Source organism: Heterocephalus glaber, unplaced genomic scaffold (genome assembly GCF_053883595.1).
Source record: "Heterocephalus glaber isolate CG9 unplaced genomic scaffold, H.glaber_assembly_v1.0 deba00000071, whole genome shotgun sequence".
NCBI lineage: Eukaryota > Metazoa > Chordata > Mammalia > Rodentia > Bathyergidae > Heterocephalus > Heterocephalus glaber.
In genome coordinates this window covers 8224351-8247430 of record NW_028258137.1, presented here as the reverse complement: position 1 = coordinate 8247430, position 23080 = coordinate 8224351, and the positions used below count along the sequence as shown (strand labels likewise).

The following is a 23080-nucleotide window of genomic DNA, read 5'->3' as shown; positions in this document are numbered from 1 at the left end:
GCAATTATAAAAATGTATTAAAACTGAGAAGGAGAAAAATATGGTGGTAGATGCAATTTTAATGATTGTGTAAATGTTCACTGTTCCATGGCAAACAAACAAACAAAAAAAAATAGAAAGAAAAAAGCCACAGTATTTCAGGGGAACACAAGGGAAGGCCTGTGTTTTCCACAAATGTCACGTGCTTTCAGCACAAAGGCAAGTCCATTGCTCTTGAGTTTCTGCTAGGAAAGCGGTGGCCAGGTAGAGGTATGGGATGTGTGCAGGTCATGATTCTGAAGGAGTCGTTACCCCCTGGCTGCAAAAACACCCAAGAAAGGGTTACTCTGGACATCTTTCTAGGCATTTGCAGGGCTCCAAACTGAGAGTCCCCTGCAGGAACAGAATTGGCCTTCCATATAAATCACCATGCAGAATCTGTCCTTTCTGATAGGACCTGCCATTCCCTTCCTTTGCTAAATGGTGTGCAGGGGCAGCTGACTAGCAAAGGGAAAGCCAAGAACAGCAAAGATTCAGCTGCAAACACTTGAAGGGTTTCCTACTGCAGGTTGATTTAGATGGAGAGAGATGTTCAAAACCCCAAATGCTTTCTTGGCCAAAGTCTGGGTCCTGTCTCTATCAAGAATGTCACAGCCACAACCAACCCTTCCAGAGAAAGCACATGCCCCTGCACACATGTAACCCCCTGTTTCTGTCTACAGATGGCCTGACAGTTCAGGAAGTTGTGGTAAGCTGTTCCCCAGTATAAGCCAGTAAGTCGCAAAGCTCTTCCTTAGAAGTTCTGTAAACTAAAGTTATAAAAGTGTAAGCATAAATATTGCCCGATATTCTGATTTACTTCTTTCATGCTCTTGTTTCCTAGATATTTTTCTTTGTAATTTCTCTCTCTGTTTTGTTTTCGGTGCTGGGGATTGAACCTATGGCCTCGAACACGCTAGGCAAGTACTATAAGTGCTTACAACTGAGCTACATCTTCCCAATCTTCTTTTTTAAAATTGTTATTTTGAGACAGGGTCTCACTAAGTTGCACAGACTAGGCTCAAACTTACAATCCTCCTGCCTCAGCCTCTCAAGTAGCTGGGATCATAAACATTCACCAACACACTCAACTCTCTTCATTTTTAACAATACTTACTTTAACTTCCAGCGAGGATATTTATGGCCATAGAATTTGAATGCAGTTGAAGTTGATAAGAATCGGGTCCTTCTGTGGAGTTGAGTTGTCACTCCACACCAAGTTTCTTGCCTTTGCTTTGTTTCTGGACAAAGTCAGCCAGAGTTTTAAAGTGGGTGGTGACTTTTGGATATGGAATTCTGACCACATACCCCCTCTGCCCAATCCCTGTGATCCCTCTCTCATGAATGTATATGGATAGGGACGATTCACTTCCAGAAAAAGGGACATTTCAATTTTTGCTTAAAAGATAAAAGCTGTGTAGGACACACACTTTCAGCAGTGTTGGTATTTTATAAGTTGTTTTTGAGTCAGATCCCCCTGATCTAAAATGAGGTGGTTTTGTGATTCAGGGTAAATCGCTTAACCTCTGTCAACCTTTTATCAGCAAAATGGGACAAAAATAGAACCTGACTTGCAGAGGATTAAATGAGATGCTGCATGGATGGGGACCTTCACAGGATTGGCCCGCAGTAATTGCTGCTGCCCCTGCCTGTTATTGTATTATTTGCATTATAGTCATTGTGAAAATGACTGAGAATGTGCATATGAGTGAATCCCGCTTATATCAGGCATGCTTTTTAAGTGCGCAGATGTTAAACACAAAGAACAAATTTTGTGTGTGTTTGGTTTGCTTGGATTTTTCCAGCTAATATTTACCAAATATATACGGGAGCATTGTCCCACTGACTTTGTATGAGATACTTAGTGTGTGTTTCATTTTCCCACCAATGCTGTAGGACATGGCCAGGGACTTGAATGAATTAGTATAAGGAGAGCAAAGGCAGGCATAGGAATGGAATTGCACAGATAAGTCGAATAAGGCGATTACTGGGATGGCAAAGGTATGTCAACAAATATGGAGTCAGGTGTTTGTGGAAGGCCTTGGAAATCCACTTTATGATTATGAAATTTTATGTCCTGCTAGAGTGTCAGTTAATTGACAGCAGAGATCAACCACTTTCCCCAGAACTTAGCTTTGTTCTTGACACCCAGTTAAGAAATCTTTGTGTAGCCAGTGGGCGGAATCATTGAATGAATGGTGGAAGAAATGAATGAATGGCAAGAAAGTAGAGCTGACTTTCACAGCCAGGCCTGCCACCAAATTCCTGATGTCTCATGCTGTGGCTGGCATTTAGTAGGTGCTCTCTCTACTCTTTGGTTTAATGCATTGGAATCAATCATGACTTAATATGGATAATATAAAAATTGGCCTTAGAGGATCTCGCAGACCCAATTTATTCCTCCCATACTGCAAGTCAGTCCTTTACACAAACTGCACAGGTTCCTTCTTAAATAAAAAAGTGAAGCTATAAAGAAGTAAGACTTTTCCCCCTCCCCACCCACTGGTTGCTCACATATTTGTCATAGTGACTTTGTGAGGATTTTGGGCCAAAAAAAATCTCTTGTCCAATTGACCTCCATTTTCAAGTGAAGAATTTATTTTTCAAGCTCATGAAGAATTTTGTTTTATATGGATATTCTGTGTTTGTACAGAAAAATATTGTGTGGGTTTAAAGGTTATTTTGCTTTGAAGCAAGACCATTAGGGATCTGTTGGAAATGGTACAAGAGAGAAATTTAAGTAGAGTTGAACTAATACAAATCAGAACTCAAAACTGGATACTGCCCTATTTGGGCAAAATCGCCAGAATGAGACAGGCGTGGGCCCATGCAGGAAGGTGGTATTCAGGGACCTGGGAGGAGACACCAAGCTCCTGCTCCAGCCCTGGGAGATGGGAACACATCTCCAGGTGACTTCTTCCATATCCAACCAGGCTCCACCCCGCAGGGGTGCTGTCTGGTGGCAGATGGGAGGGAGAGTGTGTGCCCCGCGACTGTCGCCACTTTTTATTAAAGACTCAGGGTCCTCTTGGAGAGCCCAGGAACTCCAGCCCCTCCTCCACGCCTGACCCTGAGCACAATGTGCCCTGGCTAATAAATTCTGTGGGCTGACACTGCCTGAGCCTGCTGGTCTTTGCCCTCAATTTCATTGAGGTGGCCCATTGAAAACTCATTACAAGCTGTTTAGACTCTGACTTTGACTTTTGCTCGGCAGCGAACAAAATTAACAGCTCTTGGAGGTAGCAAAAAAGGCACTCAGCCAAATAAAAAAAAAAAAAATGAAAGAATTGAAATGATGAGAAAAGACTTTTAATATTATCTCCATTAGTCATGCAAACAAGCGCACATCCGAAGCGCATATGTTCTGCATGTGGCTCTCATTGGCAGCCTGGTGAGGACTGTGGTTCCCCCCACTGGAGAGAAATTCATACCCTGGTCTTACTCTCAGCCCCAGATTTTTTACACGTCAAGCAATGAGCCTTTGAGTGTAGCAGAATTGCTTCATAAATTTAACTATCACTTTCGAATTTCTGTTTTTTTCTAATTTAGTGCTTGATAGTTTTTTATGTGATAATTTCAAAATGCTGTTTATAGCAAAAGTTACCTTGATAGTACAGGTGTGCAGAGAAAATTCACAGCCATCAATAAAAAGAAAAAAAATATCTTGTTTATACCTTAGGCATTTTGTGATTCTGAGGATGTAACCGTGGCAGCATTACAGGTTTTAAATGCAACCTAATTAATCTAAATTTCTTCGAAAGTAACAGCTCCTGAAAGATTTAAATATTGCTCCTGATACCTCTGGATAGATTCCATCTGTATTTGCGAAACTCGTACAAAATGTCTCTTTCTCCTGATATTTGTAACACATCTTAAAATATTAATATGTACATAGTTACATCAATGAAGTTAAGACTATCACTAGGAAGATTTAAGAATTAGGCTATGAAATGTTTCAGGTTGGCAAAGGAACTTGAAGTAGAAAAGAAAAAATGTGTTTGTAGGAGACCCAGTGCTTTGACCAGTGTCTCCGCATGGGAGCACACAAGATGACGGACATGAGCCACATGGAAGGGGGGATTCTAAAGGGCGGCTTTCACATTGAGTCTTTGGGATGTTCTCTGCGAAGACACCTTCTCATTCTGGTGAGGCACATGATGAGTGTCAAATAGCAGTCACTGTTACCCTGTCTGCCTCTTTTAACTGTTTGCATGGCTTTGTGGCCATAACGACAACTTGTTTTCCCTTCAGTTCTTCCCAACACTGCCAGGGACAGTGCCGAAAGCTGCGAATATCCTGGAGGAGTACAATGTTTTTCTGCCTCCTCAGCCCCTTTTCTAGCATGCCCAGAGAATTTGCTCCTCCCCTGAACACTGAAGAGGAACATCCAGTGCCACCCCGTGTCCCCAAGACAGAAGCGGAGGATCTGCTAAGTCCTGAAGTCTTTCCCAGCCGAACAAGTCAATTAGTTGAAAGCCACTTGGGCCTGCATATAGGTGCTAACAGTCAAAGCAACAGCGTACAATCCCCTAAGTGTAAACTCTGTGGTGTACTCATTAGGCACTCTGTTTTCTTTCTCCTTCAAATATTCCATTTAATCCCCTGATATAATAAGCTTTCCAAATTCTTAGTGTTTCTGTGCAGCCAAGACCTTTATCTTTTTCCTCTTAGGATTTCTTTTACAGGGCCCTGTCCTCTGGCCATTGGCTATCTTTGGTGAGGGAATTAAAGCATATGCCTATTCTGTAGAGTTACATTAACATTTGATTATGTTCCACTAACTATCCCCACACAACAAACTACCCCCAACACTGAGTGCTTCAGAACAACCACATTCATCTTATTCCCGCATTTTTAGTTTCAGAAGAGCTCGGTTGGTAGTAACAGCTTGCTTGCTCGTTTCTGTGTCAGCTGAGAAATCTAAAAGAGAGGGCTGAGATCATCCGAAGTGTGTTTACTTGTGAGTCGGGGTTGGTCTGACTGCTGGCTGGGACCACTGCTGGAGGACTATGTCCTTCCTACACCTCATCTCTATGTAGTCTTGGCTTCTGCTCAGCATGGCAGCTGGCTTCCCTGAGAGAGCCAAGTAGATTCTGCATTGTCTTTTAAGATGCAGTGGTAGATGTGATGGAGCCCTGCTTATTCTCTGTATCCATCACCTGCCCAGGTGTACAGGGAGGATGTTCCACCTCCCTAGGGGACAGTAGGAGGCCTCTGGAAGAGAATATGGGACTAGAAATATTGTTATAGCCACTCTTTAAAAATACAGTTTGCCCCAGGCCAGGAGCAGAAGGTTAATATCCCACAATGGTATAATGGAAAAAGAAGAGTTGAGAGTCAGAAAAATGTACTTTTGAATTCTACCTCTGCTTCTTACTAACCCCATGACCGGGCCTTAGTATGCTCACCTATAAAATGGGGGATACTGCTACTGACCCCTTGCATGTGTGCTGAGGATTATACAGATAAATATGTCATAGACACAAGTGTCCACCGAGTGCCTGCTGCAGACTAGACGCTCAATAAATCTTTGGTGAGTCCGTTTATTGAATCAGAATCTGCACATCCTAGCCATTATTTAGGGTTATTGTGTCCTAATCTATGTCGCCAAGTACATCCTTGCTGTTTTTCATGAATTTTCCCCCGAGTTGCAACGTGCTGCTGGCCAATGAAGGTCAGGGAGGAAACAGATTAACAGCATCTCATACCACAATGTCAAAATACTTAAAAGTGTTTACAGAGCTCGGTGACACCCAATGAATTTAAAACAAGAAGACTGGAGCTGAAGTAAAACTGTTCTTGTTCCTCTAAGCTTGACCAAGGGCCTTGATGTTCTATGATTGTTTTAAGGTCCATTAATCCTTGAATCATGAGGCCATGTAAAAAAATGACAGCTTTAACATCCAGGGCCTGGGTTTATTTTAAATATCTTTGCTTTTACACTGTTTCTAATTAATGTCAGTGGCTCACACTTGACTCAAACGTGGCAAAAGCCGGATATGGTGAGATAAAGTGACTCAATTTCATCTAGGAACATTTTATGGCATCTGGAAAGAAATATTTCTTTAGATTGAAGGGTGCCAGCCTTAACACGCATCACTGGCTTTCAGAAAGAGGGACACACTTACAACTATGTAAACAGAATCCCTTCAAACAGGCCTGAGCAAAATTTGGAGCTGTGTTTTCCAATATTGTAGCCACTAGCCATGTGTGGCTGTTCAAACTTAAATGAATTAGGATATAGGAAATTTGTAAAAGTGACTTCTTTGGTTGTATTCCTAGCCCCATTTCAGGTGCTCAGTATGTCCCTGTGGCTACTGCATTAACAGTGGAGATATACAGGATTTCCAGCCTGACAGAAAGCTTAAATGGACAGTTTAATTGCTTCACAGGTTGGTTCTCTATGTTGGCTCCAGAATTAGTCAACCATCTTCCCCCAGAGTCCCATGAGCCCAGAGACACGCCCTTCTCCACTGGCACAGCCTGCTTAGGGCCCTAACTCATCCAACTGGGACTCCCTGAGGTACTCCCTTACTTTTAGGGCCCATGGATACAACTCCTGTAGCTCTCCCTCTCTTTTGATATCCACAGGGACCCCAAACCTCTGTTCTCCTTAATAATAACACTCCACTCTTCTGGATTACGGATTCCTTTACAACTCAGGAGTTACTATGAGCCTTTATTTTTTTTTTCAAGCCTATACACACTGATTCTGTCCCACATGGAACAAACAACAGGTCTTGCATGTAGGTACAAAGATTTTTCAAATCTTGGAAAATGTTATTATGACATGCAAAAATAGAAATTCATGTTAAAGTGTAATTGAATTCATAGTAGCATTTGATCATTATATTTACTCAGTTAATGGTTACTGAAATTGTGGGTGTCTGTGAATTTCTGATGTCACAGAAATATGTTCTTGTGCTAGAAAAGTCAGTAACCCCCAGGGGAAGGAGCCTGGGGACTATTTGTGGTGGGAAGGGAAGGCCTCTCCAGTGCTTTGTTTGTTTAAACATAAGCCTCAAGGAAAAAAAAAATGGATAAAATAAGCCTTCCTCTCTGTAATTTCCTACATGATGAAGCATTTATCCCATGTAACTTCACACCAGACCTATCCTACCTGAAAGATGAGCAAACTGAGACTCAAATGGTCTAGGTTGCCCAGCTCACTGGTGTGGGCTCTTGAGTAACCAGCTAAACTACTGTTTTATGTCCATCCATCAACCTCCATGCTTGCCCCTCATCTGAACACATGAGATAGAGTTGTGTGGCTTGGTGGAGCCATCTAAATTCTGTTAGGCCATGAGGCAACGCTCCTATTAAGCAGAAATGTCATGTACTTGATCTCAATGTACTTAGGAGAACCCTCAGGATCTGATGAATTATCATCGGGAGTTTTATGGCCCCATAGGTTGCAGGCTTCCTACCAGCTGTAGCTAATGAGAAGCCATGAGGACACGCGGTCTTCCTTACATGGAGACAGTGATTCCTTTCTGGTCTCCCCACTGCCTCCTTCTCAGAGTCAGTCTGAAGCTCAAGGAGAAAATGTGACAATGCTTCTCCTGCGTGGTTTTCTTTAGACGTTTGTCCTATCATTTTGAATAGATCTCTGAGCAGATTCATTTGAGAAATCCATTTTTTCAAGAGGAAATAGGAAGCAAAACAAGCCAAAGAAGATCTCTGAAATCCACCATAGTATTCTAGGAATGAATAAAATCACTTTTACTTCAAAATTGTAATCATAGTTCACATTATTTATTTTGCTGTCCGGTAGGAATGAAATAAACTGCTTCTGGGTTTTTAGGGTAGTAACTGAAGCCCATCCTTCCACTCCAGCTCCTCCAATAGCCCTGACACTGTCCCTTCTCAACTTCCATTCACCCTGGACAAGCCGAAATCTGGCTTTCCTTTTTTTCTGGCTCCTCTCCTTTCCCTCCTTCCACCACTTCTAAAGTAGTAAAAAGGACCTGTCTCTGCTTTGAAATGCCTTCTGGAAAGACAGCTGCCTGACCTCCTTTGCTACTGCAGTTACCATGAGAGTTTCTCAGAGCCGATTTGGGAGAGGAAGGAGAAGGAAGAGGACAGTGGTTGCTCTACACAGCAAAGTGTTGTGTATGGGCTCCTGTTTACTCTTGTGTCACTGTCTTGATTACTTTCTTGTTGCTGGGACAAAATAACTGACACCCACTAGTAAAAGGAGGAAAGGAAAAGGTTTATTTAAGCTCACAGTTTGTAGAGGTTTCAGTCAATATTCAGCTGGATCCAAGGCAGGGCAGCATGGCAAAGGGGAATCCCAGAGGATTTCCTGCAGGTTCCGCAGGAAAGCAGCAAGCAGCATCAGTGAGTCTTCCTTTATATTCCTTCCAGCCTATCAGCCTGTTGGTTGGTGCTAGCCACACCCAGAGTGGGGCCTCTATTATCCATATCCAGACCTATGCTAAACCAATATAGTAATCACACACCCTTGATCCCAGTGTCACAGCCTAGATCCAGCCACCTAGGAAAAACCCCACCCATGAGCACATGAAGTCTAAATTCCTTTGCTTCCTCATAATCCCTCAGCCTCTTACATACTTTTCCAAAGGCTAAACCCCTGAGGTTAGATTATCAGGAAGAAGAGTCTGCTAACAGTTCAATCACATGGTTCTTTGGTACTCTTCTAAGCGATTGGTACCCATTGCTTTACATTTTCCAAACTGTGCTGAGAGCCTCAAAAAGCTCCTATCAGAATGCAGCTTTATTTCCAGGTGACTGGAAATCTCCATTCAGATCTGCTCAAAGGCAGTTTCCCCAAGAAATGTCAGGCTCTGCCCAATCACATTCCTTGCCTCATGCAGTAAGCTCATATATTTCTGTGCATGCAGATAGCCACAGTTGTTTCCTGCAGTTGAAAATGATGGCATGTTGGCAGTTTATAACCAGCGATCAAATATGACGTGTCTGTAAAGAAAACATCCCTAGGAAGGGTTTTGAGAAGCCCTTATGTCACCTGAGACTCTTGGAGGCCCTTTGGTTGTTAGCAAAATAAATGGACAATCAACCATTGAAAAGCATCTTTCCCTGTGCCACAATAACCTCGACAAATCCTGAAGCATAGGAGAACTTTACCTTTTGTTTCTTTAGAATGACCTTGGCCTACTGAACAAGACCATTGGTCATAATTGGGAAACCTGCCTAATCCCACTTGAAATGGGCCATAATATCAAGAGTGGAAGGAGGTGGGGATATCAACTAGATGAGCTCTCCACTGAAGGAATAACTCTATTAAGACTTTCTCTTTGGAGACAAATCATCTTATGCAGGAGGAAAAAAAAAACTCCATAAGAAAAGACAAATGACAGCACAAGATCCAAAAAGACAAGTGCTCTGTCATTTTGTCTCAATGCCAGAAGAGATGTTAATGCCATATGTACTATGCATTCAGACACCGAGGAAGCACAGCAAGAGCAGCAGAGCAGCATCGGTTCTAGCAGATTTGGTGAACTTACAGTGCATCTGGGAGCTTCTCTGGTTTCCAGTAACTTGCACTGAAATAGGGACGTTTACAGAGGACAGGACAAGCAAGCGGTGTGCCAGTGCGATTTGACTTGTCTCTTGTTCTGAATGGCACGTGAATGCACGTGGACACCTATGGAAAAGTCTGAAGGGACTTCAGTAATTCACAACTAGAAAGAGATCACATTTTATAACATTCTGGGTTGTGGATCCTCCTCACTTGTATATATGTGGGATTATACATGCACATACAGGTGTATATTTTAAGGAATTCCAAAGTTGCTAATTAATTCATGGTCTTCTGTCCTCTCCGTGAGTCACGGGTTCCTTGGGTTGGGTAAATCATTTCTGGAAATTGTACCTCCATGTCTCTAGAATTCCATTTAGGAACTGTCATTGTGTGTATTCAGATATCTGCTGTTTTTCTGCCTTCCTCCCTCCTACTCTGTCTCCTGCCTCTCTTTAAATTTTCCTTTAAGCCAGGAAAACTTCAAATCGCACTGGAAAGTTGTAAGTATTACTTATTAATTTCAAGGCTCTGCAGTTTGTTTCTCAGTCTGCTTCCCTACACTCTTGACTTTCTCTTTCTTTTTTTTTCCTTCCCACCTTTAATTTTTTCCCCCTTCCCAATCAGTAAAGCTTTGGGTCACCCTGGGAAATGCCAAGGTGCTTAACTGCAGGGTTCTTCAGGTTGCCTCTCAAGCTGTGCTGTCAGGTAGGGCCCTGTAGGAGACAGAGGACACATTCTAATTAAGATATTTTGAGGGCACCGTTTATCAAGGTAGAGGCCAAGGCTGCAGGGAAGCATGGAACCTCAGGGAAACAACAGCACAGGGGTTACTATCCCTTGACAGGGATGGAGGAGAAAAGGGAACAGTGAATGGATCCCAGAAACATGGAACGGGAAGGGCAGCATGGGGTGGAGAAGGCCAAATGGAGAGGTGCTGGAATCTTCAGTCAAGGGACAAAGCCACCTTCATGCAAGCCCTCCAGCAGGCTTCCGGGGCAATAAAAATTCCTCCTGTGGGCTTCTTACCATTGTCTCCACTTGGCCTTACCCAACCAGAACCCAGCAGCCAAGAGAGGCCATTGGCGAAGTCTATTTGGGTCAGCCCTCCTGGACATGGAGCATTGGAGAGAGGTGTGGACAAGACATTCAGCATCAGCCCCTTTCCAGGAATATCAACAATTAGATGGGTTTTTCCACTGAAAAATCTCCTTTGTTTCCAGCCCCAGCCTGGAGGGGAAATGAGCTTTGGAAGAAATGAGGTTGGTGTTATTAAATGGTGCCGCAGGTACCACTGGAACATTATAATGTCCAAAGAGAGATTCTTGCCATCTTGGTTAAATGGGGAAGAGTCCCATCTTGGGTTAGATCAGGAAGATGTTTCAGACTTTGAAAGGTTTTCAGTATTCTAAAGTTGATGTGTATATACCTATTTTTCTTGGTTCTATAGTTACCTATCCTCCAGTTGGACATTGCCTTGCTCACTTTTATATCTCTGAACTGCCCTCACTGAGCTGGCTAAATGTAGACTTTCATCCAGGAACCTCTACGCAGTGCTGAGCTGTACTGAATACTGCACGGTTCCTAGATGCAACACAAACTAATGATCAGGTACTTCATCTTGGGGCACAAGGATTCTGCCTCTGGAAGTTGTCCCTTTTGCTTTTTCTGTTCTCACACATGCGTATGCACACACCTAAAACTGGTCAGAACTGATTAGAGGCACCTAAGGTATGCATTCTGGTCTTCTCTTCTCCACTTTTGCCCAGGCAATTCCCTCTGCCTGGCCTCCTTTCTGTGTTGCCCGCTGAATGTCTTGTCTCTTACTTAGCTATCTTTACCTCCTGCTGCAGCCAAAGCTGAGGGAGGAGCATCTGCTTTCCCTGGGCCTCTTTGCAGGGCTAACAGTTGCTTTTTGTAACAGTCTGGTGGCTACTGTCCCTTCAGAAGAGATGATGTCTCAGCCAACTAGAAAAATCACCAGCTCCGAATACTCTAACCACACATCATGCCATCTTAGTGTTAGCCAGTGGGGTTGAGTCAGGCCAGCTGGGTTTGAACGTTGGCTCTGTACTTACTAAGTGTAACTTCGGTGTCTTAGCTTGCGCTGCTGTAACAGAATATTGTAGCCTGGGAAGATTAAACTACAGGCATCTCCCAGTTCTGGAGGCTGGAAATCAAAGTCATGGTGCAAGAAGATTTCTTTTTCCTGGTGAGCACCATCTTCCAGGCTTATACACAGCCAGATAGTTACCATGTCCTCACATGGTAGAGGGAGCAAGCCTGGGCCTCGTCGTGTAAGGACACAGATCCCTTCTTAAGGACCCCACTCTCATGACCTTATCTAAACCTAATCTCCACCTAAAGTCCCCATCTTTAAATAGTTTCAACATATGAGTTGGGGCAGGGGGGAGGCACAAGTATTCTGTTTGTAACCCTTGGTGAAGTTTCCTCAGCTCAGTAAACCTCCATCTTTAATTAGGCTTCTCTGTTAGGGTGATTTGAGGTATCAATGGGCTTTTTGAAGAAAGGTTCCTGACAGATAATAACTACTCAGTAAATGGTAATTGCCATAACTGTCGTTCCTGGCCTTATCACCATTTATGCTTTTATGCAATAACGTCTTTGTGAAAGGGGCTGATGTCATGCTCCTTGGAAGCCCAAGGCCCCAGCCAACACAGGACCCCATATATAGAAGACACCAACCCATGCTACATATGAAGGAGCAAAGATCCTAACTTGGCACCTGTCTGCCACTTCTCACAGGAAGCAAGATGACAACAAAGGAATTGGGGACAGGGGAAAATGCCCCCCTCTGAAAGGATGTCAGTGAGATGCCAGTGCTAAGCCACAGGCCATTTCTTGTGCCATTGGCTTGAGACCCTGAACATGACATAAATTATGTTTGCCTGCAATCTCAAACAACTTCTTAAAAAGATCTGGCAAATAAAATTCTACCAAAGGCCCTGATTATTCCAGCAGAGGCACTGATGCACAAGTCTTTGAATGAATGACAGCCTTTTGTATATTTTTATTAAGAAAAAAAATTTAAAAGAAAACAAAATAGTAGAAAGCACTATGATTCCCTACAGCTTTTTTTAAACACATCTACGTATGTCTAAGAAAGATTTGGGCTTACTATTGAATTTGGCTTAAAAATTTTTTTAAATCAAATATAAGAATATTGTTATGGATCATTGGAGGAAACACTGTTGGGAGCCTACTATAGGATAAATCTTTGCTAAATTCTCATTTCTATCTAGTCAGAGAGAAATAGTGAGATACTTGGGAGGTATTTTTTTTTTTTATCATGAGCTGATAGCTTTTAAGGAAAAGACCAGCAGATCAAATTTACCTTTCATATGGCTTCTGATTTTTGCCATTTTGCTGCTGTGGAGTCATCTACCTCACAGACATATTTTAGTCCCTAAATACTTTCCATTTGCTTTTTTGCCCCTCTAATTTTCTTTCCCTTTTCTCTGCTCCTAAGCCATAGGTATACAGCCCTTTTAAGAACACTGAAACTTTTTAGCCTGAGAACCAGCTTCCGTGCTTTTCTTAATACCTTTCAAGTGTTAGATTAATAACATTTTCATAAGGTGGTGACCGGAACAGAGTGTGATACCTCAGCTGCGTTTTGCTGGAGTCCAGGATAATCTGTATTAATTTCTGGGGACACGCATTTTGTCCTGGTTAGAAGGAGCTGTAATTATGCCCGTATAATTCAGCTGTGCTCTGGCTTCGATATATGCACGTGTGAGTGGGAAGGTGTGCAGAGCACGCTTGTGTGAGAGCATGCGGGCCTCTTCATAATGTTCCATGGGGATCCCGAGGTCTTGCTGGCAGCCACGAGGCCTCCTCTGAGATCAAGCCTGTCCATTCCATGTTTGTTGTCAACCACCTAGAACTTGTTGCTCTCTCTCTTTGTCAATGCTAATTTTGTTTGTCCTGTGTCAGACCAGGATGAGCGAAGTGCATTCAGATTCGGCTCATTTTATTTTTCTCTTCCTTCCTTAGTCACCACCTTTGCTATTTCAGGCGGTCGGCACATTTAGTGAGTTGGTAGCTGTTTGCCTGAGCAGGCCATTAGTCTATATTAGAAAATGTAGAGGATTTGAACCTTTCCTGGGCTATACCCCACACACACACCCAAGCCTAGAGGTGATTTTGCCTCTCCCTGGGTTTAAGGCCCCTGCTGTTTGTCTTATGAGTTTCCTTTGCTTGCTTGAACATCTGCATTTAGAAACACTGCCCTGGCACATGGGACTGAGGCCCACGTTTTCGGTACCTGACAGTGCGTTGTCCTACGCTGTGACAGAGCTTGGTTGGACCCTTCCCTGCCGGCCACTACCGTCAGTTTCCAGGGAGCTGTGTGAGCCTTTTCTCTTAGAGAATTTTGGAAAAGTGTGCTTCTATCTAAATGTAGCAAGCACTCATCTTTCTGGAATTTTATTGCCCCAGCCCTTCTTCCTCCTTTTTAGCCCCCTCATGAAATGTGTCCTTTTTCCTTAAAAATCTTTAAAATATTTGCACTTATCTATACTAATTTGAATCAGCAATATTAAAAATCTATGATATGGAAAGCCAGGCATCATGGTGCACACCTGTAATCCTGGCACTCAGGAATCTGAGGCAGGAGGATCACCACGAGTTAGAGGCAGCCTGGGCTTTGGTAGTGAGTTCAAGACCATCCTGAACTACGTAAGATACCCTGTCTCAAAACAACAACAATATATATATTTTTTTCTCTAATTCTTTGTTCCTCTGTGCCCCACTGTGAAATAAAACTATGCAAAAAATACCTCTCTTAAGAAATAAACAAACTTGTGCTTCAGTGTTGGTTTTCCACACATGTACAAAATAAAAGTAGTGGTCGCAGTGGTGGCTTGGGTAAAAATCCCAGAGGCTCTTTGCTAAAATATACACTTTTGAGTTGCACCCTCCATAAAGTGCATCAGATTCTTCCTATGGAATCATGCAGCTCAATTCCAAGAGAGACCAGAGGGAACACCCAGGCTACGAATGTCCAAATCAGATCTCCTAGCAGAAGAAATTCTGTCTGCAGTTAGCTCCTGGTATGGCATGTCAGTTGCGAAATATTACATACAGCCAGGGTCTTCTGGTTGAAGCCAAGAAAGTATGGGCAGTGTCCTCATTTGTCCTTGTGGAGAGGCCCCCTGTGCTCTCTGGAGGGTGTGCAAGAGCTCCTGGAGGCTGGCCTCAGTGGGCTCTGGTGTTCGCTCTTTCAGGCTGGATTTGGGAATCCAAACAAAGCATTCCCAGGCTGCTCAGTCCCCAGATTTGCTCTCTGCATGATGAGGTTGACACTTTCCCCTGTGGGAGGTTCTCTCCATTCCACTGGCAAAGACAGGAGCTGTTCCTGCTGTTCTAACCCTAGGACATTCCAGGAAACCTCCCTGCTTCCTAAAACTCAACACTGGCCTTTGCAAATAGTAGTTTCATTAAAGGCTCCTCACGTTACCCATTTTGAGTGTACCAGCTGCATCTCGCCAGGACTCTGACCAATAGGTATGATTTGAAATCTCAGGCCATGACCGTTTCCTTGCCCAGTGCACAAAATGTCATCCAAAACACACATTTATGGGAGAGGGGAGGGTTCTGCAAGAAGACTTCAGCAGAGTTTATGGCTCCTGTTTCTTCCCCTGGGCTTCAAGCCTCCCTTTCCTTCCTGTTCTTTTAAAGAAATCTGGAAAGAAGTGAAAGGGCTTTAGGAGCCTAGTGTATCTGTGTGCGGCCAAAGGCTGTTGCAGGAAGATGCTCTGCCAGCATTTCCAAGGTATCTTCAGGGTTTGCCGCCTCTTTCCTCAAATGTCTCCCTCAGGCCGCTCCTGCCCAGATGCTCCCAGGTGCCCTGGGTGACCTTGTCTGTCCTTCCCAGGATGTCGCTTAGTCATCACAGGAGTCCCAGCCGAAACATATCAGAAGTATCCGTGCATCTTATCTGCCTCTTCTGCCTGGAATCCCCCATGCTTTAACGTAAATTAATGCTCCTTAAATGGGAGCCAGAGTCCAGTATTTGTTGTTTTAATCAAATCCTGAATTTGACCCCTTCTGATAAACTCTCAGATACAGAACTGATGTAAAGTAACCCTGACATTGGTCAGGTTTAAGAGGCAAGAGGGCACCCTCTTCTCTTTTAACATCTGAGTCCCTCATGAAATAAAACTACACAAATGCTTGCTTCCTTTTTCCTGATATATTGAAGACTCCAGATGTAAGCTCATTGATAGTCTTGGTGTGTTCTTCAGTATTTGTGCTTTTAATAGATATTGCAAGTGTGTTTAATGTGAAAATAGAAACGGAGGGCTCTTAAAAGAGCTTACTCAAAATCCTGCCAATTACTGAAGTCTACCAGACAAGAAGGAGCCACTTTTTTTTTTTTTTTTTTTTTTTAATTCAAGGGGGAAAAGTATTTCCACAAAAGCCTGGCCCTTTGTCTTGAGAATTATTCATCTCCTGAGTACTGAGTTGTAATAGTAAATACAGATGTAGCTGTGTCACTTTAAAAGCATGACCAAATGACAGTACAATGTTCGCAGCACTGTTATGTCACTTTAAAATTTATAGTGTCATCTAAAAATGCGCCACTGCTGTAAAAGGGACCAGCACTGGCTCTGACTTCATGGCTCGGTGTCTCTTGGTTTCCGGAGGAGAGAAGATAATCTTTAAGTCAAAAGTCATTCAGTGCCAAGTGCCCATGTGTGTAATCTATTTCATCTTCCAACATTTCTCATCACCTGGTTGCAGACATCAGAAGGCAAGAAATGGCCAAGATTCCCTTGCAAGTCCTGAAGTAAATTATCGTGAGACAGAAAGGAACAAGTCAGTGCCCCAGGCCTGAGCCATTTTACCCTGACCAGCCCCGAGTTGGCTTGGGTCTAACGAACTCTTTCTCTTCCCCCAGTCTGAAGTAAGTTTGTAGAAATACCAAGGTTATATCCTCGATAACCCCTGCAGGTCCCGCTGGAGCTAAGGAATTAAAAGTTGCTTAAATCTCTTTCCTGTTGCCAGTTTTTCTTAAACATACTCTGCTCTGTTTTTTTCCCCCCCCTCCAACTCTGACTCCTATTCTCAAAGAATAGGAAAGCTTAGCCAACTGCAATTTCAGAGTATTGCCTCTTAAGCCCAGGCCAAGTGTGTAGACTTGATAGAATTCTGATTAATGCATCTTATTACATTAATTTTTGGAGGAACCCGGAGGCATTTCTCCTATTCCTAGTGCAGTCTGGGCTGCCAGAAACATTTGTCTACTTAAGGAGCTAATATCTTCAGCTACCAACAACCATAAAACTGGAAATCTATCGGAATAGTTGGCGTCTCTGAATGTGCATAAGGCATATTACAAAATAGATATAGAACTTGGCTGAACTTTGCTTTGAATTTGCCAACCAAAACCCACGCCAAGTTGGCTACAAAACCTCTTGCTTGGGGCCAGAACTAATTATGTCAACAAGTACTTCAAGCTTAGCCCCTGTTAAGTCCTATACTCATGGGCATTGGGGATGAGCCTTCAGTGTGTGGGCAAACTGGCCAGGCTCAGATGTGCTCTGTCTTCTGCTGGTTTCCACCCGAGACTCCCAAGACTTCCTCATGTTCCAGCCCTTCCTGTTCCCTTAGGATACACCTCTCCTTTCTCTGTCTTGGATGGAAAGGCTTTCAAGGCAGTCAGATCATCCCAATAAATGATTTTCTAATAAGACCAAGCCTCCTTATCATCATAGATAGTTTCCTTGCGAAATGAGAAACTTCTCATTAGGTTTCCCAGGAAGGAGTCTCAGAAGGGTGTTCATGGTACAGATCATTCCTTAAGGTACGTCCTTGCATTACACCTGTAGAAAGGGAACGGGATGAAGACGGGGTGGACATCAGGAGAAGCTGAGTTGCAATGTAGCCCAGTAAGAGCCTCCACCAATCTCATGTGGAGCTCTAGACCTCCAAGGGCCCAGAAAGAGCCAATCCTTCAGTCTGGCCAGGCATTTATACTGTGGCTGACTCATCATTGATAGACTACCCAGGAAGGCGATGATCTGGGGTAAGACTGCTCTCCAAACCTCAGCCCCTTCCTGGGGGAGATGGCAGATGAGGCCACAGGACCTCCATAGACAAGAGGCCCAGGCTGCATGTCAGAGCCTATCTACTTTCCAGATGGACACGCTCTAGCTCCTGCCACCACCTCATCCTCTGCTCAGCCCTCCATACCATCCCCTCCTCTAGCACACAAAGAGCTCCTCTTCAGAGTAGGCTTGGCATGAGCTATCATACAGACCTCATTGACCCAGACTTTGGAGTATGGTAAGAAGCCCTAGAATATGGCAGGCCTGGTCTGAGTGCTGTCTGAGTCCATGTAGCTGGCTTTCCAATCAAGCCATTATGTATACTAGGCCTTAGTTTCTTCTTCCCTGAAATGGAGCCAATCCTACTTAACACCGAAGGTTGTTTACCTGAGAATATTGCCAGGAGTTCATTAACACCAAAGGGGGAGTATAAAGTGGAGGTTACATATACAGGTTAAGAACCAACTTGGGAAGCCTGGACTTGCATCAGGATTCCTAGTTGAGCATTCTTGAGGAAGCCTTTTAATATTCTGATGCTAGGTGTATTCAGCTCTAGAATATTAGTCTGTTATGAACATTAAATGAAATGGGAGTGGAGAAACACTTAGCTGGACGTGGCCCGCACTGCTCAGCTGTTGTTCCTTACCAAGGCACTACCCTTCTTGTGCATCACCTCCCAGTCGGCGGGCTTCTGCAGCTCAACTTGCCTTTGCATCTCAACTCGCCTTGGCATCTCACCAGCTTCATTGGATTCTAAGGTGAAATGACCCAAGCTGTAATGTGTGGCCCAATCACATGCCATTTAATGATGTCATTAAAGGTCTTCACTGACTCCCCAACATGCTTGAGGACCACTAGCCCCCAGCACTTTCATGCTTGAGTGAAATCTTGAGCCTTCACTGATGAAGATTCATAGTTCAGGCCTTTGGATTATTGAGTCTTGACCTCAGCTTCGGGTCTGCACCTTCCTAGATGGAAGGACCCTTTTAATTTTTATTTATTTATGTTTTGCTTTTAGTTTGTCATCAACATTTGTAACATGGGGCTGGTAATGCAGGATTGTGGAGAAAACAATGCAATGCATGTAGTTTTCTTACTATTTACCTTTTTATTGTAATCCTTGTCATTCCTTGATAACTATGATGTTCCTCGCACTCTGTTAGGCTCTCAGGATGGCCAGTGACCCAATTCCCTGTCTGTGGGTCCCAAAAGATGTGCAGTCATTTATGTCTAAGAGCTGTAATAAAACAAGAGTAGTAACATCTGTCTATGAGTTTCGACGTCAAAGAACTTGGATTCGGAATATAGGAATGTTATTTCAAATGTGTGACCTGAAATTTCAGCCACTGAAGGCAGCATGCCCTAGACCCATGGGCATGTTGCCATTGAGATGCTGAAAATAACAGTCGTGTCAACTAAGACACAAAGGATTTCTTTAGTGACACATCGGCACCTAAAATCACTTTTGCATCCTTAACAGAACAAATATTAATATACTAGCAAGCTGAGATCTCAGTGGCTTAGAACAATAGCCATTCAGTCTCTCATGGTCCTAGAGGTCAGAAGTTCAAAGTTAAGGTACAGGCAGGTTGGCTCCTTCAGGAGGCTCCGAGGATGAGGCCACGCCTTGCCCCTCTCCTAACTTCCAGTGAGGATGAGGCCATGCCTTTCCCCTCTCCTAACTTCCAGTGCCGGCTTGGCCATCCTTGACATTCCTTGACTTGGAAATCCACCATTCCAGCCTCTGTTTCTCTCCTCACATCACCTTTGTGTCTGTATGTCATTGACAGTCTCTCCTAAGGACAATAGGCATTGGATTTAGTACCTGCCCTAATCCAGCATTATACCACCTCAATCCTTATCTTAATCACATTTGCAAAGATCTTATTTCCAAACAGTGTTACATTTTGTGACCCAGAGGGGACATGAATTTTGGGAAGACACTCTTCACTCTACACTGCCTTAAGGATGTGTCGACCTTTTCTCTCAGCCTTTCTACTGCTAGGCTTCTGTGTATTAGGAACTGTGGCTTTACATCTAACCACTCATCCTTTGTGTTGAGCTTTACCTCTCTACCCTATGAAGAGATGAATAAAAGTGAAGAAACTGAGGGGCAGACCTTCCCCCCACACTGTGACACATACCTAGTAATCATGGTGGGTGGGCCAGCTATGTCTGGCCTCCAGTTTATGCTCGCTCTACATGAGAGATTCTCCTGTAAAAATGCAAAGACATAGGTATGTGGTAGATGAGTTGCAAGATTGTGAAATGTTGTAATCCTGGTTTTTGCCCATTGTGTGTTTCAGCGGTGACCAGAGCATTTGCAGTGGGGCTCCTAGGAAGTTTGTCTTTTCCCAACAGTTTCAAGGCTGAACTCAGGTGACCACTGGTGTTTTATGCCCATGTGTTTATATGTTTACCTCTTTTAAAGATGCCTTCAGGAAGCACAGAGGTCTGTGGCATCTCACAGATGAAGAAAGAAGGTAAGAGAAGCTGCATGCTGAGGTTCAAACCCAAGACTGCATTTCTAAAGCTAGACAAAGGCTTTGAGAAAATGCAAAGAAAATACCACTCAGCACATTACCAGACACAAAACAGATGCTCAGTTAAGTGTCATCATGGAGCCAGGCTTCTCCAGCCAAAGCAAACCATTCCCATCTCTAGATAGAATTTTAAAAATTAAAGCAAACTCTTTGGTGTCTGAAAATCCATGTGAATCCACTAAAATTCCCATCTCCAACCAGAATTTTAAATACTTGAGGAACAAAATCTTCAGAATGTGGACATTCACCAACACCAGGAGGCAGTGTTCCAAATTGGTGGCATGTGGCTTTGAACCCTCCAGCACTAAGGTGACAGCATTGCAGGGCTGAAGCATTTCTACATTACTGTCGCTGTCAAAAAGAAGACTCATAACATAAGTATTTTGGAATCCAAGAGAACCAACCATGTGTTGAGGAGATTCCTGGGGAAGCCTTTTCTCTTTAAGAATGGAATGGAATTGAAAGGTAATCCCTAAAGGTAAATCCCAGCCATTTGTAAACTAGGAAGGTAGGGAAAATGTTACCAACACAAAACATCATCAAGAGACTCAATTAAAAAAAATAAAGGAGCCAGAAAAAGAGAAAAGAGGCTTTCATGTTGTTTGTAGATTTGTGAATAAATCTGTTAAAGAAATACTGGATTCGTATTCAACTTGAAAAACAGGGAGAGGCCTTTTACTGCATGCTGAGAAGTTTGAATACACTTTCAGTAGCTCTTCGTTATCTCAAATTAAATCTTAAATTGAGCTTGTGGTTCTGTGAATTAATACTCAGGCCTTTCAGCCCTGCCGCTGAGGTCATTCAAATCTAATGGTGGAAATGGACCCCGGGTCAGGCCTTGCCTGGTGCTGTATAGAAATGCCTTAATGATATGGACAGATGTTTGCATTCTACAGCTGGGGCTGCTCGGCAGTGGGAGCTCCTACACAGGAGGGGCTTGCTGGTCACATTTTTGTGTTAGCCACCTGTGTGCCTGAAGAAATGTAGGATCCCACTCCACCCCATCTTTCCATGTGAAATAAGAGGCAGGAGAACATAAGGGGATTCATTGCTGCCTGGATGTTCACCATGGCCACTCTCATCTCGGGGTGCCAAGGATGGAGAAGGGTCATCTACCTTTGTAATCACATACAGCAGCCTAAAGCTCTTCCACTCTTTCAGCAAATGTTTAGTAAAATCTCACCTAGGGTGTTAATAGACATCATCTGGTAAGACAGATGCAGCCCCGGTGCTGAAGAGTTGATAAAATCCATGCACATATCTGTGCAGCTGGACCCAGGCTGGTATGGATGCCCTGGGAGGGAGGAAGTATTGGCTACTTTCTAGGATTCAAACCCAAACTACAGTTTTGTTTTATTTAGTACTTCATTTTGTTTTATTTTGTATGTATTGAAACTTTGAAATAAAAATTTTATTTTATAAAATCCACTTCATTTTAAACAATCTTTAGAAACTTACAAAGGTTAAAAATAAATTAATTTTGACGAATAGTTTCCTCCTACATATAGACACATCTGGATGTTCTTACACATGGACACGTGTGGGTGGTTAGTTCTACCTATGGATGCTTTCTATACTAATAAAATAATAAAATGACCAATGAGGACATTTCATTGACCCCCAAATGTGTCATTGGTTGATTTACTGGAGTCAGTCCGAGATTAGTATATTGAGTCAGAACTCTATTTTCCTCATTCATTTATTCCTGCATGTGTCCATCGGTATTTATTGTGCACCTGCTGTACTGCATATCGGACACAGGCCACCAGGTGCTAGGGGGAGACTAGCCAGGGACTTGAGAGTTCCAGGCTGTTTCTTTGAGCACTGAATGGGCCAGGTAGAGAGGAGGGGACGCTTATTTCCTTTGAGAGAAGTGTTTTGGTTGCTTTTGCTTTTATTTGCTGTTGCTTTTGCTTCTAGTCATGAGAAAAGCAATAGAAAGGGTAGTGTTGTAACCAGAAGCCGCAGGCTATGTCCAAACCTACAGGTTAGGGGGAATGATGACCCTGCACTCCTGACAAGGAGCCAGCCAGTCCAGCTTTTAAGATGAGGGTGCTGGTACTCAGGAGGTCGACTGAATGTCCTCAGGTCACAGAGCAAACAAACGGCAGAGCTAAGAGGTCGGCAGGTCTGTCCCAGTAGGTAGCTCCTTCCCACTGCACCCTCCTGCCTCCTATGGAGAACCCGAGAAAGGAGGTGCAGCTTCTCATTCAAGAGCAACAGAAGAGGAAATCTGCTCAACTGTCTCCATCTCACCCCAGCTTGGGGCACCAGTGGCATCTCCGGGCCATTGTGGGGAAGAAGGGCAGACTGGCAGACCGGAGTGAGAGTGAGGGAGGGAGATCTCAGGTTCATTTTAAACGGATACTTTGGTCATCATGGATCATTTAGCACTTATCTTCAGTTTTTAAAAATGTTCCATTATGGGCCAGGGATTTAGCTCAGTGGTTTCGCTGCCTGCTGGGCAAGCACGAGGACCCGAGTTTGATCCCCGGTACCAGAAACAAACAAACAATCAAGAAATGTTCCATTATAATATTTCAGCGAAGTATTAAATATTTGTTTTGCAGTGCTTCTTTACAGTGTGAGACAGAAGCAGTTCTCTCACCCTAAACACTGCGTCAGTCTCCCGTAGCTGCCATACTAAATTATTGCAAAGGCAGGGGCTTAGAACAGCAGAGACTCATTCTTTTGCAGTTCTGGAGACCAGATGTCCAAAGTCAAGGTGTTGGCAGGGCCACAGTGAAGAATGAGTTCCTTGCTCCTCCAGTTTCTGGTGGTTGCCAGTGACTCTGGGTTTGTAGCCCCATCCTTCCGATCTCTGCTCTGCAGTCACAGGGCCTCCTGCTCTTCTGTCCATCTCATATCACTTCTCCTTTCTCCATCGGACACTTTGGATTTGAAGCCTACCTGGTTGGTCTCATCTCAAGATCACAAGTCGC

The 23080-nt window shown here is 43.6% G+C and overlaps 1 protein-coding gene across 4 annotated transcripts in view; it reads left to right on the top strand.

The window, feature by feature from the left end:
- Positions 1-23080, top strand: part of Wwox (WW domain containing oxidoreductase) — a 930576-nt gene that overhangs the window by 576745 nt on the left and 330751 nt on the right. For 2 of the 4 annotated variants that reach the window (XR_015450909.1, XR_015450905.1), the window contains exon 8: positions 1-23080. This exon is cut by the window's left edge and continues 285129 nt beyond it; it is cut by the window's right edge and continues 94735 nt beyond it. The exons of the other annotated variants lie outside the window; for them this stretch is intronic. The gene's annotated coding sequence lies outside the window, so the exon portion shown is untranslated. 4 annotated transcript variants of the gene reach the window in all.